The following is a 15,612-nucleotide window of genomic DNA, read 5'->3' on the forward strand; positions in this document are numbered from 1 at the left end:
GAACCCATGTATGATCTCGTTCAATTGCTAATAGAAGAAAAGCTATAAAAAGATAAATCAAAGTGCCTAATAGTAAGTTATATTGATTAGTCTATTATTTAGGCAATTCAATCAAACACTTACCCACAAGTGTGAATAAGGGACTATATTCGGTTTTTATTTGTGTTTAAATAAGTACTAGTGTGCCAGAATCATACTCAACTCAAATGTTTCATTGAACATTGGTGTCCTCCGTATTAAGATGGACCGATTAAGACCAGATCCAAAGATCTAACCACCCTCTCAACCATTGGTTGTAATAGTGATTAGGAGATTTGTAAAAACAAAGAGTTAGTCATCCTTGATGGATTCTTTTTGCCTTACTTTCAAGACTTTTCTTTCACTAATAATTGTAACTAATGTGACTTTCAAATGAATAAAGATGGACAAATAAATAAAAAGAAGACAAACAATTTTGATTTTATAAATTTATAAATAATGCTCAATATAATCGATAAAATGATAAAAATTAGAGAATTATAAAACAAAACGAAAGATAAATACTTAACACGTCCATAAGAATAGATAAGATAGGTGAATGAATAGCAGTATGTGACCAGAAGATTTGGTCTTCTTAGTAAGAACTCAGTTGATTGGGATCCAACAATGGAAGGTTGTAGACAATTAATCTAATCCTATGGTACTATAACGGTGGAGCTAGATAGTAGTGGTTTAAGTGAAAACTAGGCTAAGTTATCCAAAAAATTAAAGATAAATGTAACAAAAGATAGATTATGTTTGCCATGAGACCTATAGCACTTCATTGATTGCTACTTTTATAGACTCCCGGAGTGGTAAAACCCTAATTGGGTTTCCTTGATGGTCTGAGATCCTTCGCGGTGACATGCATAGATTTTCCATCGGGAGCTTTCGTAAACCGTTAGTTTAAACCTCCACTTTTACATGGATGCTCCCCTATTGGAGTCCTTAAAGACACTATTGCATCGAGATTTAGCTTGATTAGAGCCATCTCCACCCTTTTTTATCTATTGTATCTTTGAATATTTATGTATTTGATGAGATGGGTTGACCAGATCTGATCTACTATTCTTTTGATTCCCATATGCTCCAATATGAATACACTCTTCAAATATCCAAAAATCTTTGTAATCACAACGAGACCTCTGAATGTCTTTGGGAAGATTTCCCATTTTGTAAGGATTATGAGAGACAACCTTACTGAGCATATTATTTCCAAATATGTGAAATGATCCTGACTCAATAGGTTTTTTATAGATATGTTGGGTATGCTTCCTTAATGGCGTGCCAACGAATCATGACCATTTGTCATTCGTAGTTTTGTTCCTCTAAAGGCATGTATACGGTTCTTGTGCCACCATTATGTCACGCCCCGAAATTCAAGGGTCAGTTATGTCCACGATTCTTGATTTTCTGGGTGTCATTTATGAATGCGAAAGCATAATTTACTGGTGTAAGTCAAATAGTTTGTGTCAATAGTAAAGGACTAAAACAAAATAGTGTATACATATTTGAAAGGAAATTGTATCATACATACAATCATCTCTCACACAACCTCAGAATTCACTCAACTAGGACTTAAATATATACATTTCCAAAAATAAATATAAATGGCTATCCATACATTTTACTATTAAAATATGGTATGAAACTATGAATTCATCCACCTACATCTGCTCATGATGAATTGAAAATAGAACCCATTGAACATAAGGTCCACAAACACATCTTCCCCTTCAGTTGCCTCTATATTACATGTGACACAAGTATTTGGTTGGTGTTTTAAAACACCATCCTAGGAGGGAGTCAGTGATCAACTCAATGTTAGTATTCCCCAAATTACATATGTTCTTCAAATAATTAAGTATATGTAATGAAGCATAACATCACAAATAGTTTCTTAATCTAGATGATTAATGCATCCTAAGAGGAATGAAAAATGGTGGGGTTGCCAAACTTGCCACCCAAAACAGTTTTAGTGGGGTTACCAAACGCACCACTCTACGTAATATGATAGGGTTACCAAATGTAACATTGAAGTAAAATGCAAGCATGATTATTCAACCTTTATTAATTCATATTCAATCAGCAATATTGGTGAAGCCAAAACCCCACAATTGTATCACAAGTTAATATGCAGGAAACATGTAGCTCGTTACCAATGTCCGCTTGTCCATTCAAGGTTTGTCACCCGGTGTCTTTAGATCAACAATTTCATATGTATGGGCATTCACCCAAGATAGTAATTTAATACAATTCGGGTCGTCACCCAAAATCAATGATGGTAAGTTTGTCACCTCCATTGGTGCTCAAGACTCTCTATAAGATTACTTGATTAGTATAGGTCAAAGACAACGCACACATAGTGTACAATATCACTGTGCTTGTCCCATGAGCTATAACGAATAAGTTCGTCTATATCAAGGATGGCTTATGAATGGTGACTTCAATCAATGGTAATTGTGGTATTCTAGATTTCATAGGATATGAACATAAATGATCCAACACCAATTCTCTCTAAGTTACCCTGACTTAGTGGATTGAGTGAACAACGACGAGATCGACTTTGGGTGCATATCATAATCCAACTGGTCCTCACCAATTAATGTCGGTCAGTCAAGTTTTATATATCCTAATCAATGAATGAGTCTGTGACGGTCAAACACTCGACGGGTAATCACTAATTTCCGTTTACAGAGACAATCTTAAAAAAACATAGATTCATGATATTATATATAGGAATAAAATTACAAACGAACAATAATTCATCGAAAATCTTACTCATGCATTTAACCACTCAGTTGGCATGCACAACATACAACTTCTAATTTTTACAAAAACAAGCTCATATGAATAATAAATGTGCACCAATAAGCATTCATGTAATCAAATCAACACACGTAGCATATGAATCATAATCATACTAAGATCCAAACATTTGATTAGGAAAAATTTCTACATAAACATAAAACTCACTAATTGAAACTATCATGAACTGATACACTCTAGCTTCGAAGAATGATCCTCACTTGTTATGGTAAATTCACGTGCTAACGGCGTCTAAGATAGGAAGATTTAAGAAAAACTTAGCTTCCTTGCCAAATTTTCATAAAAATCTCAATTAAACCCATGAAACCCCAAATTAGTTCTTAATTTTTATAAGAGGATGATACTCTCTACCTTCGATTAATATTAGGCTTTGATTAGTCGGAAGAACGATAATAGAATCGACAACTTCTGATGAAAAACCCATTCTCAAAACCCTAATTTTCTAATTTTCTAACATTTTAAAAATGAATTCCCTTTATATATTTTTTTAAACAATATGATGTGAGTCATACAACTCACAGTCCTTGGTCTCGATCTAAGTTGTACGATTCAGGGTATGATCTTAGACATATAATTTTAGAAAAACGTCGAGTTCACTAAGGCAAACATATTCTTATAGTTTCACGATCGTTAGCATACCAACGAACGGTCTAGAGCTCTTTTAGAAATTTTGGCTACTTTCGGAGCTATTTCATGACTATAATTTTGCAGATCTTCAAAAAAAAGTTTGTAGTACGCATTGTTAAGTATACAATATAGTTTACGGAATGCATTTATTTGTGGTCTAAGGGTATTTAATTGTACATGTACGTTGACAACCTTATATATACTCTAATCGTGGAAAGTAAAATTTTCAGGTCGTTACATGTTAATAATGGAAGACATATCTCTGAAGAAACCTAGTGAAAGATATCTTTGGATGCAAATATGATTCTGCCAATATTAAACCTGTAGTGCTAACATGTGGCGACTTCTTATTGGTCCATGTAGGTGCACTACTGAAAATGGGTGTAAACACCTATGATACTATTAATCTTAGCACATGTTGCTTGCATAATTTAGAAGGCTATCAATTTTTGAGTATTAGAAATTTAAGAAATGCATGCATGTGACACTGCTTGGTTTGTAGGTAGAACGACTCTGTCAGATAAAAAAGGAAAGATAAACTTTAAATCTAATTATCATACCTTAAGGTAATTAAGATTCTATACTTCCGTTTTATTTTACTTACATTGTGGAATCACAAGGGAAGTACTGAAATTACTGCATATGGTTTAAAAGGGTAATCGTGATTTTAAACTAAGAGCAACCATGGTTTAATTTGTGTTAAACCATATGCATACAATTTAAACGAGAAATACTAGAACTTGGCATTATTTTGTTAAGCCAAGGCCCAACAAAAAGCCTATTTAGTGAACCATGGTGCATCTAAATCATTTTTTAAGAATCTATATTAAATGGGCCTGATTTTTAGTCCCGTGGCCAAAATTTTAGATGACATCTAATGGTTGGAGTGGGCCTTGAAAATTTTGAAGGCATTTCTCTCCCAAATATTTCCATTCATAGGGTCCACTTAGTGATCACCCTGGATTAATTTACTTAAATATCAGAGTGGTGCCTACTAATTCTTGAAGTGATATCACCATGTAGAAGTTGACTAATGTCATCACATGTAATCCATGGTTTTCAATGTTGGATTTACGCCTCCACCTAGTGATTTCCAATTGCTGAATTTTCTGGTAAATGGAATCATCATAACACCCTGTCAAACACAAAAACTTTTTGTGATTTACACTCATTATCATCGATTACCACAGAATCCATGCTGCCAATGACCCTTAAGATTAATTCATTAATACGAGGATTAGTCGATGGATTAATTTTGACTTTAATGATTTCATTTTTAAAGTTTATAAGATCAAAATGGCTTTGGAGTGGCCAAAGCATCTTGAGTCATGATGATGTATGATTATTAGTAGTACAACCATTGCGTATATTTGATCGCATCAAAGATAGTGGTCATAGGACCATATTAGTATAATGGCAACATAAGTTCCATTTTTGTGAAAAAGAGTTGTGGCCATGTAATGAAAGATGATCAACCTAGCCCTATAGGGAGGTGGTTATCTTTCATGAAACAATTGCAATGGGTTAATTGGTTAGCCATTATAAGGAGGAGAATTCTAAGGCCCATTTGTATGTGTTCTCTTTATTTTAGTGTCAAAGTCACTAGCCTTGTTGGGAGGATTTAAGAAAATCTATTATTGCAACCTTTGCCTATAGAAAGTTTAAATGATGTGCTGATTTGCTACTGGATTTTGACATTAGTTAATTTCTAGTGTAAGGTTGAATCTTTAAAAAATTTAGTAAGCAAGTTAGTTTTTTACAACAATTTGTACTTCAATATTTATGAGTAATGAATCATCACGTGTTCCAATGTTGAGCAGTGAAATTTTTTTGATCTACAAAGAGAAAATTCTCCTAACATTAGGGTATGGACCTTGACTTGGTGCTTTGTGTAAATGAACCACCTATACCTACAAAATCAAGTGCTTCAGTAGAGAGATCCATGTACGAGTGAAATGATCTAATTGCCTTAGTTTGATGTTCATCAAAGCCTGTGTTGTGTCGGTAAGAATATTCAGGGTTTAATTCCAGAACGTGCTGAAGTTGAGGATTTCATGAAAGCTGTTTGAACAATTGGTCATCCCTAAAATACAATAATACCAAGGTTATGCGTGAACACATTATGGAAATGAGGGGCTAGGAAGCCAACGATTTCTTCTAATTATATTGTATGGGCCCCACCATGATTTATGTTGAACATCAACACCGTGCATTTGATGGGTCCCCTTTAAATTATGGGATATCCAAAACTCAGCCGTATACTGAACTCAGGTGGGCCATAACATCTAAAATCATGTGAAGACATGCCTAAAACATATAAAAACACTTGGTGGGACCCACCTGAAATTTTAAGGCCTCTGAAATTTGGTCTGACCCCTCATCCAAGTGGGACACACATAATGGATGGGCTGGATTTGTGAACTACATTTCGGTGGGCTCAAAAAATGATCATAAATGTTTTAATGGAGGGTAACCCCTCTTAACTTTTGCATGTGGTGTGGCCCCCAAAAGTCACAGATTGACTTGATTTTTAAGCCCTAGGCCCACTATGGAATGGTGCATGTGACTGATGGGGTAGATGTTCAACATAAATCATGCAGGGCCCACACAGCTCGACCTCACGGGGAGTTCCCCCCAACACACACACACACAGAGCAAGTTGGATGGTGGAAAATAAACATTATAAGGAGCCTTAGGAAGTTTAATTGGTGGGCATTCAATAAGCATTGTTTCTTATAGTGTGGTCCACTTGATATTTTGATCTCCTTTATTTCTAGTAGTATGCTATAAAATGAGCTAAAAAAAAAAAAGCTGATAAATCGCGTGGATATACAATACACACATCAATATGGTCCCCACACGGTCAGGGAAACTCTAAATAAACAGTTATCCGGGAGACACCTAATCGGCTGCCATGCGTGACACATGCTTTGAATCTTCTCTCTTTTATTTATTAAAAAGATGATCAGGACGGTTTTGTCTTTAGCTGCGTTGATTCGAAAGCACACTAATTCAGACAGCTTACTCGTGAAGGACAGAGTCAGGGTCAGGATACAGTTGCGTTGATTTTAGTAATCTGAGTGTACGGTGATCCAACTATATGACGCCTGCCGTGATGTATTTGTTTTATACCCACACCGTCCATCTATTTTTTCATCTCATTTTCATTTTAGTGCATGAACCCAAAAAATGTGCTGACCTGGATGAAGTGAGAAAACAAATATCATCTTGATCGAAGTTGTGCCCCCGAGAAGTTTTTAAAGGTGAAATTTCAATCACCATTGTTTACTATACTGTGGTCCACTTGAGCATTTGATATGCTTAATATTTTGGTTCATTCCTTGAAATGAGCTTAAAAATTGGATAGACGGCATGGATAAAACAAATACATCAAGTTAGCCAGCCCACGTAACCACCTAATCCGCTCCGTGGGAATTACTGTGTTACGCGTGCATGAGTATACACGTAAAAAAACCGATGGAATCTCGTATGATGGTAGCCCAGACAAGTAGACGTGAAACTTGGGTTGGATCAACACGAAAACGACTGGCCCAAGCATGCGTTTGACCCATGTTCGGTCGACGTTGAAATGGACTGGGATTAACAGTCCTCTACTAACCGTTGGGTTTGGGGACGCGGTTTGGCTAGTGACGCTGCTACTAACCAGGTGGCTAGTGGTCAGTGCTCTGTGGACCCTATAGTGATGTATGTGTTTTATCCACACCTTCCATTCATTTTTAAAGATCATTTTAGGGCTTGATCCCAAAAATGAATAAGATATAAATCTCATGTGGACCACACCATTGGAAAACAGTATAGATTGAATGTCCACCATTTAAAACCTCCCAAGGCCGAGTGTAGTGTTTATTTGACATACAACCCGTTGATTAGGTCATACAGACCTAGATGAAGGGGAAAAATAAATATCAACTTGTTCCAAAACTTTTGTGGCCTCAAGAAGTTTTGAATGGCGGGAGTTTAATCAACACTACTGTACACTTGAGAATTTTGATCTAGCTCATTTTTATGCGCACGACATAAAATGATCTGAAGAATGGGTGGATGGCATAGATGAAACACATACATCATGGTGGGGCCATGAAGCACCGGCCACTGGCCATTGTCTAGTGGCAGGGTGACTAGCCAATCCGTTGATTTCATGGGTTTGGTATGGTTTAGGTTGAGACCTCTGGAAGGTTGTCTTTTATTATTATTATTATTATTTTTTAAATACACACTCACACCTGGCCCCACACGGCAGACTTCCATGCACCTGCACCACACAGTGGAATTCCACCGCAATCTGTATTCAAATCCGTATTTGAACCCATCACCTCATGTTGAAACTCTTGTGAGTCTACCACCTAAGCATGGGTAAGGACCCAGGGTATTATCATGTAAACCTAACCTTATATACTAACCAACCTACATGTTATAAATGAAAATTTATGGTCTAGAGGAGAATATAAAATATATAAGTTTAACTTGCATTATCAAGAGGCCACCAATATTTTTAATCCATAGCATATATGTTCATATTTCACAATACTCGATGAATGATGTAGATCCTAACGCATGAGTTTTTCAAGATGCCTCACACGGTTTCTCTCTTTCACGATAGGGGTTGTTTGGACGCAGATTTTCAGGGAAAGCCTTGCCTTTATCACACTGCAATGTATGAGAGAAATCCATTCTGTCCATCCGTTTCTTGCGAGCTCATTTTAGAATGTGTGACAAAAAAATGAGGCAGTATAAAACTCAAGTGGGTCACACGAGATGGAAAATTGGGGAAAGAAATTCCAACTGTTGAAACCTTTCTAGGCCCCACCTCGATGCTTATATCCAATCCAAACCGTTTATAAGGTCATTCCCATGGGATGAATGAAAACACCAAAAATATATCTTGATAAAAAAATTTTATGACCATAAGAATGCTTCAATGATGTTCACTGAATGCCCACTGTTTCCTCTCATGTGGCCCATTTAAATGTTGAATACATCTCAATTTTTTATCACACGCCCTAAAATGATCTCTCAAAACGGATGGACGGAGTGGATTTCTCACGTACATTGAAGTAGGCTCCATCCAGCATCCTTGCGCAGGAACTTCCCCAGCACGGCTTTCACAGGAAATTCGCGTCCGGGGTTGCTCATTGAATGTTCGGGACTCACGACTCTTCTAGAAATGCAAGAATAGTCAACAATCTTTTTACACGGTCTAGGCAACATCCAAGCTTTGTGGCCTACCAAGCTGTATGTCATATCATTCATTCTACTTATTTAATTTTGTTTGTCTATACATGGTGATATAAACTTTCTCTTGTTAGTGTTATTTCATTAGGTATGTATAATACTTAATCACATATATTATTTGATGGTTAAATATTTCATTTTATATGCTAACTTACTAGTTGTGGGTGTTAATTCAATCCAACCCAACCAACATGGCTGGGCCATAATCTTGATGCGGTTGAGTATTCAACACCTAACTTGAACCACATTTCAATACGGTTGAGATTTCAATACCTACCATTGGGTTGGCTTGGCTGGGCTTAAGGTCGAACCCCCTAGAGGTGGTCTTGGGCATAAGTTGAGGCTTGCGGTTAGGGTTTTATGCCTTTGAAGGCCAATGTGAACCTTATCCATTCACCGCTTGCAACTTGACTACCAGTATTGTTGGTCTTGACAATAAAATATCAGATTATCTAATATATGGATTAAATAGGCCATTAACACGTGCGGTTATTCAGAACCATAAGTAGTCCATGATTGGTCAAACAAATATATGGATTAAATTGGCTAATGGACTTATTTTTGTGTAAATGATGTGGACTGTCCATATTAAATGCCATTGATCAAATTGGTATTTCTCACAATTGTATGATGTTTGCATGATAACCATGAAATGAACGGTCTACCTCAATGTATCGAACTGTTCAAGTGTCACAACACAACTAGGACCACTGACTTGGAGCTCTCTAAGATAAAGATAAGAAAGACAAGAAAGAAGAAAACCAAAAGAGAATACAAAACCTAACAAAGCAACCGTAGACTGGGAGTAGTTTTTCTTTTTTTTTTTTTTAAGGAAAGGCGGAGAACAGGACTCTGGGTCCACCCGATTCATATAAAACAAAAGGCTTTACATCCTGAGCTAAAACAAAATGGTTTCGAGTGAGAAAAGAGTACGGCTGGATATTCACATGGTCTTTTTTAGAAGATGTGAGATAAAAGAAGATGGGACCCACTCAACAAACCTTACTCTTGATTTCTTTGGTTAGCCACGAAGAAGGCATACTGGTTCATTCCAATCAACCACAGAACTGAGGCCTTGCAACACTTTGAAGACCTCAGCGTTCGGAAAATCGTGCCTAAAACCTCCACATTCCCAAGGCAATTCTGGAATGCCCATTGATCTTGGTTGGATGGAATTTGCGCACCATGGCTGCACAACCATATTGTTGGTGTCACAACTCAATTTTTTCCCCTGTGGTGTCCTAAGGATGGAAAAACTAAATATTATATAATATTGTGTGTTTGCCATCCAACCCCTCATCAAGCGAGTCTACCACCGCGGGATGCCCCCCCAAAACTAGAATATGTTTGGGAAAGATCAATCTAGCAGCATGATGATGTAGATGCGGCCATGCCACAAGCACAAGGTCTTCGCATCCTATGCTAGATACATGAAGGTCAGCTCATCAATGATCGGGCCTCTAAGAATCATGTCATTTGAGTAACTTGTGGATACACTACAAGAAAGTAAGCTTTTAGCCTTGGTTTTTTTTTTTTAAAAAAAAAGAAGGCTAAATGTGCTTTTTAGTCTCGGTTGTAAAAGAACTAAGCTTAAAAGTTCATTTTTTGTCTCGGTTGGTGAGAAACTGAGGCCAAAAGTTTGCCTTTTTAACTCGGTTGGTCAGCAACTAAGGCCAAAACTCTGCCCTTTTGCCTTGGTTGGTGAGCAATTGAGGCTAAAAGTCTGTCATTTTACCTCGGTTGGTGAGCAACCGAGGCTAAAAGTCTGCCCTTTTGCCTCGGTTGGTGAGAAACTAAGGCCAAATATTTGCCCTTTTGCCTTGATTGGTGAGCAATTGAGGCAAAAAATCTGCCATTTTGTCTCGGTTGGTGAGCAACTGAGGCTAAAAGTTTACCCTTTTGCCTCGGTTGGTGATCAACTGAGGCTAAAAGCTTGCCTTTTGCCTCGGTTGGTGAGAAACTGAGGCCAACGATTTGCCCTTTTGCCTCGGTTGGTGAGCAAATGAGGCCAAAAGTTTGCCCTTTTGCCTCAGTTGATAAGCAAATGAGGCCAAAAGTCTGCCCTTTTGCCTCAGTTGGTGAGCAATTGTGGCTAAAACTCTATCCTTTTGCCTCGGTTAGTGAGCAACTGAGGCTAAAAGTCTGCCCTTTTGCCTCGGTTGGTGAGTAACTGATAGAGGTGGGCGTCGAGCCGAGTCGAGTCGAGGTGGGCCAAGCTTGTCTCGGCTTTCCATGGTGTACTCGAGTTTGAGCTCGGCCTCGAGCTCAACATTGAAGCTTGGCTTATTTGCCAAAGCTGTTGAGTCGAGCTAGTGGTTCGAGTCGAGTCAAGTTTACCTCGAGTCGAGCTCGAGCTTGTTATGCATTGGACAGATGTTTCTTTGAAAAGGGGGGAAAAACTGTTCTCAACTGGGAAATTATAGGATGCCAGATGCATTAGGATGACAATGTTGTGATGGGATATCATGGTACGTTGATCCAGACCGTTGCTCTAACAGGCCTCACAATGGATAGAAGATGCCCGAAAAACCTTCTATATTGGAGAATCCTAATCGTTCAATCTTGAGCACTTTCTAAGAAACCATTGCTCCATTTACTTTTTACTGTCTACTGGTAGCCCATTGACCAAAGGGTCAAAAGTTTCCACCCTAGAAGATTTTTGGGGTTTTCCCCATACATGGCGGTGCTCATCATCTAAATGGTTTGCACCACTCAACCATGGATACACCTAATACCCTTTTTATCATAAAGCTGATGTTGATCGGGGGTTGTTGAGAGCATTTTCGACCCTTAGATCTCCAACGAAATCAAGAAAGTGGAAAAGAAGAAGAAGATTAAGAAGAAGAAAGAGATGCACTCACCTTGTCGAGATTGGGTGAGATCGGGTGGACCGTGGACGTTCGGGCAGCGTTTGGGCAGTAGTATGCCGGAGGTGGTGGTGGCTTACCTCTAATTGATGTTGCTCGTCGTCGGTGAGCATGCGGCGAGTAGCGGGCTGGGTGGGGTAGAGATAGAGGAGAAAGGGAAAGGGAGAAAGCGAAAGGTGCGGGTGGGGTAGGTAGGGTATTTACTTTTCTCTCTCTCACACACACACACACACACAAATTAATAACCTATTTCTAATCGAGCCGAGTCGAGCTCGAGTTCGAGTTTTGAGTCGAGTTCGAGTCGAGTCAAGTTAAAATGACCCATGGTCGAACTCGGCTCGAACTCAACTCAAGCTAGAATATTTAAGCTTCACTTGGCCCAACTCAGCCATTCAAGCCGAGTCAATCCAAGCTCACTCAAGCCAAGTCGAGCGAGTTAATCGAGCTAGCTCGACTCGTGAACAGCCTTAGCAACCGAGGCTAAAAGTCTGCACTTTGGGTTGTGGCTTTTGGATTTTCTCAATTACATCAGATCTTTTATTCAAGTCACAATACAAAATAAAATTCAAATATTTTAAGGCCTAGTTGAGTTTCATCGACTTAATGCAAAGATAATCTACAAGCTCAAAATAGAGCTAATCACAGGTTCACCAGGCTAGAAATAATCCATTAATCTAAATGCATCTTTTACGCTACATTTTGAAACACACCTGACTTGGATTACAATTGTTCAGTGTAATTAGGTGCCAATGATTGAATTGTATTGACGGTTAGTGTTATTCATAATGGAGTACAAATTGCAATTAAATTCCTTTCTAGTTGAACTTAGAGTAATGATCACACAATACAAATACTATGATAGTTTCAAATTGGTAATTTCAGCTTCACTGAAATGATTATTGCATTTCTAGATGATAGCATGTCCAAACACAACCATAGCCTTGCATATAATCTCACCTTGAGCTATCCTCAAACTGTCCATACATATTAACATTTCAGTATCCTTCCTGCGGATGCTTCAGCTCCTTTAGTAGGTTTCTCAACCAAATTCCCTCACAGAAAGTGGGCGATGCTACCACGTACTCTCCTTCACATGTGGACAGGGCAACCACACTCTGCTTCTTCGAATTTTATGTGAAAGCAGTCGTTCAAATTAGAATACATAGCCAGTGGTGCTCTTTCTTTCATCTTGGTCACCTCCCCAATCACTGTCTGAGTATCCATACATTATTGCTTCATTATCATATGGATAGAAAAGACCGAATTCCATTGTTCCTTTGACGTACCTGAGGATTCTTTTTGCAGCTAGCCAGTGTGATTCTTATGGTGCTTCCATGTACCTACTTAGAAGCCCAACACTGTAGACGATATCCGGCCTTGTGATTGTGAGGTACCTTAGGCTTCTAATCAGACTCTTGAATATAGTCGGGTCAACGCTGTTTCCTTCTCTGTCCTTTGTCAGTTTTAAGCCCGTTGCTACAGGCGTGTTTACGACGTTGCAATCGGCCATCTTGAACTTTTCAAACAATTCTTTGGTATACTTCTTCTGAGATATATAGATGCCACCATGTTGTTGATTCACTTCAATGCCCAGAAAAAAGGACATCAGACCTCTGTCGGTCATCTCGAACTCCTTAAACATGGCCTTCTTAAATTTGTTAAACATCGGTCGGCTATTTCCTGTAAACAACAAATCATCAACATGCAGGCATGCTATAAGCATATCGCCATGAGCATTCTTCTTGATGTAAACTGCATGCTCATATGGACATTGGGTGAAGCCGTTTTCTTGAAGATAGTTGTCGATGTGTGCATTCCAAGTTCGTGAAGCTTGCTTCAACCCTTAGAGGGCTTTCTTCAGTCGACACACCTTGTGTTCCTCTCCTTGCATAACAAAGCCTTCAGGTTGGTCAACATAGACCTCTTCTTCCAGAAGTCCATTCAGGAATGCAGATTTCACATCCAGTTGGTAGATCATCCAACTGTGATGGGCTGTAAGGGAGATAATCATTCTTATAGTGTCAAGGCGAGCAACAGGAGTGAAGACTTCTTCATAGTCCACCCCGTACTTCTGTTTATACCCTTTGCTACGAGCCTTGCCTTGTAGCGATCGATCTCACCATCAACATTTCTCTTGATCTTGTACACCCATTTGATGCTAATAGTTTTCTGGCCATTAGGAAGCGTAGTCAACTCCCATGTGTCATTTCTCTCAATGGCATGAATTTCTTCTTTCATAGCAATTCTCCAACAATCTTCTTTTATGGCCTCCTGAAATGTCAGAGGCTCATGATCTGCATACAGACAAAAGATTGACCTCTTCAGTTTGCTCATAAATGTCACTTAAATTTTTTATTTTTATAGGTGCCATGGGTGAGGACGAGCTAGCCAAATTTTGACTTGATGGAGTACTTTCAGGAGTGATGGAATATACTCCTGGACTTCTATGGACTGATGATGCGGCCGAAGAAGGTGTTGCGGGCGTTTGCTCTTGACGGTCATACCTTTCTTCATGTTCTTCTGTTTCGACTAGAATATCTTTGGTCGATTCTTCATCGTTCCATTTCCAAGCTTCTTCCTCACTAAAGACCACATCTCTACTCACCACTACTTTATTGGTTAGTAGATTGTAGAGCTTGTAGGCTTTAGATCATTCACTGTATCCGATGAAGATGCATTTTTCACCCCGATCATCAAGCTTCATTCTTCTTGCTTCTGGAATTTAAGCGTAGGCAACACACCCAAAGATCCTTAAGTGCACTACGCTCGGTTTGTAGCCACTTTATGCCTCCTTTGGTGTCATCACTACCAAAAAAATGAGCAAAGGCTACGAACTATGATAGTTTTTTGCTACGGATATAGACCGTAGCTATATTGCTATAGCTTAAATCTGTAGCTAAAAATAATCGAACCGTGACTAAAAGCTAACACCTCCACTCGTACCTACAACCTGAGACGGCCCCATAAGGGACTCTATGATGCACATTAAAATATGTGTGCTCCATCTAATAAGTCTATTCATTTTGAAAGAGCATTTTTGGGCAAGAGCCCAAAAAAGGAAGTAATTCGAAGGCTCAAGTGGACCACATAGTAGGAAACAGTGGAGGTTAATTACCTACCATTGATTGATGGTGTGGCTCAAGTCGACCTTCAAATTTCATATATTTTGTGGTCAATCCCTATAAAAAAAATTAAAAAATTAATGGACGGAGTGGATATATGAAATGTATCATAATGGATCCCACAAAGCCGCCCTTGAGAGGGTTATTCGTCCATGACCGTTAAAACTGTATGCAGGATGTGCGGTGAACTGCTATGGTCCATGGCTTTTAGCTACGGATTAAAACCGTAGCTAGACCGTAATAGGTAATAATGCGAAAACTCTTACTGCGCTGCCCTTTTTCTTTTCCCCCCTTGCACGAAATCTTTCATCTCCCTCCACGCCAAACCCATTCTATGTCCATCTTACGAAACCCTTCATTTCCCTCCACTCCAAACCCATTCCGTGTCCATCTCTCTCTCTCTCTCTCTCTCTCTCTCTCTCTCTCTCTCTCGATCTCCCGCACCCCTTTTCTCTCTCTTGATCTCCCCTCTCACGAACCCCTCTCCTCTCCCTCGATCTCCCCTCTCACGAACCCCCCTTTTCTCTCTCTCGATCTCCCCTCTCACGAACCCCTCTTCTCTCCTTAACCATCCCCTCTCTCTTGATCTCACGAAGACTTCCCTCTCTGACGCCATAATCCGCGTCCATTTTAGGTATGCAAGAATGACTTTCTTCTTCTTCTTTTTTCCCTTTTGAATATTCATATTGCTGTCTTTTTTCTTCTTCTTTTTTTTGAATTGGATTGGGTTTTTTTTTATATTTTATTTTTATTTTATTTTAGGGTTTTTTTTTCTCTTATGAATGATATAGATGTTTTAATATGCCAAAATAACAATCTACTTAAGGATTTGAATGGCATGGATGTTGATGAGGCAGAGTAATGATCCTCATGTGTTTAAGGAACCCGATTATAGG

Source organism: Magnolia sinica, chromosome 12 (genome assembly GCF_029962835.1).
Source record: "Magnolia sinica isolate HGM2019 chromosome 12, MsV1, whole genome shotgun sequence".
Lineage (NCBI taxonomy): Eukaryota > Viridiplantae > Streptophyta > Magnoliopsida > Magnoliales > Magnoliaceae > Magnolia > Magnolia sinica.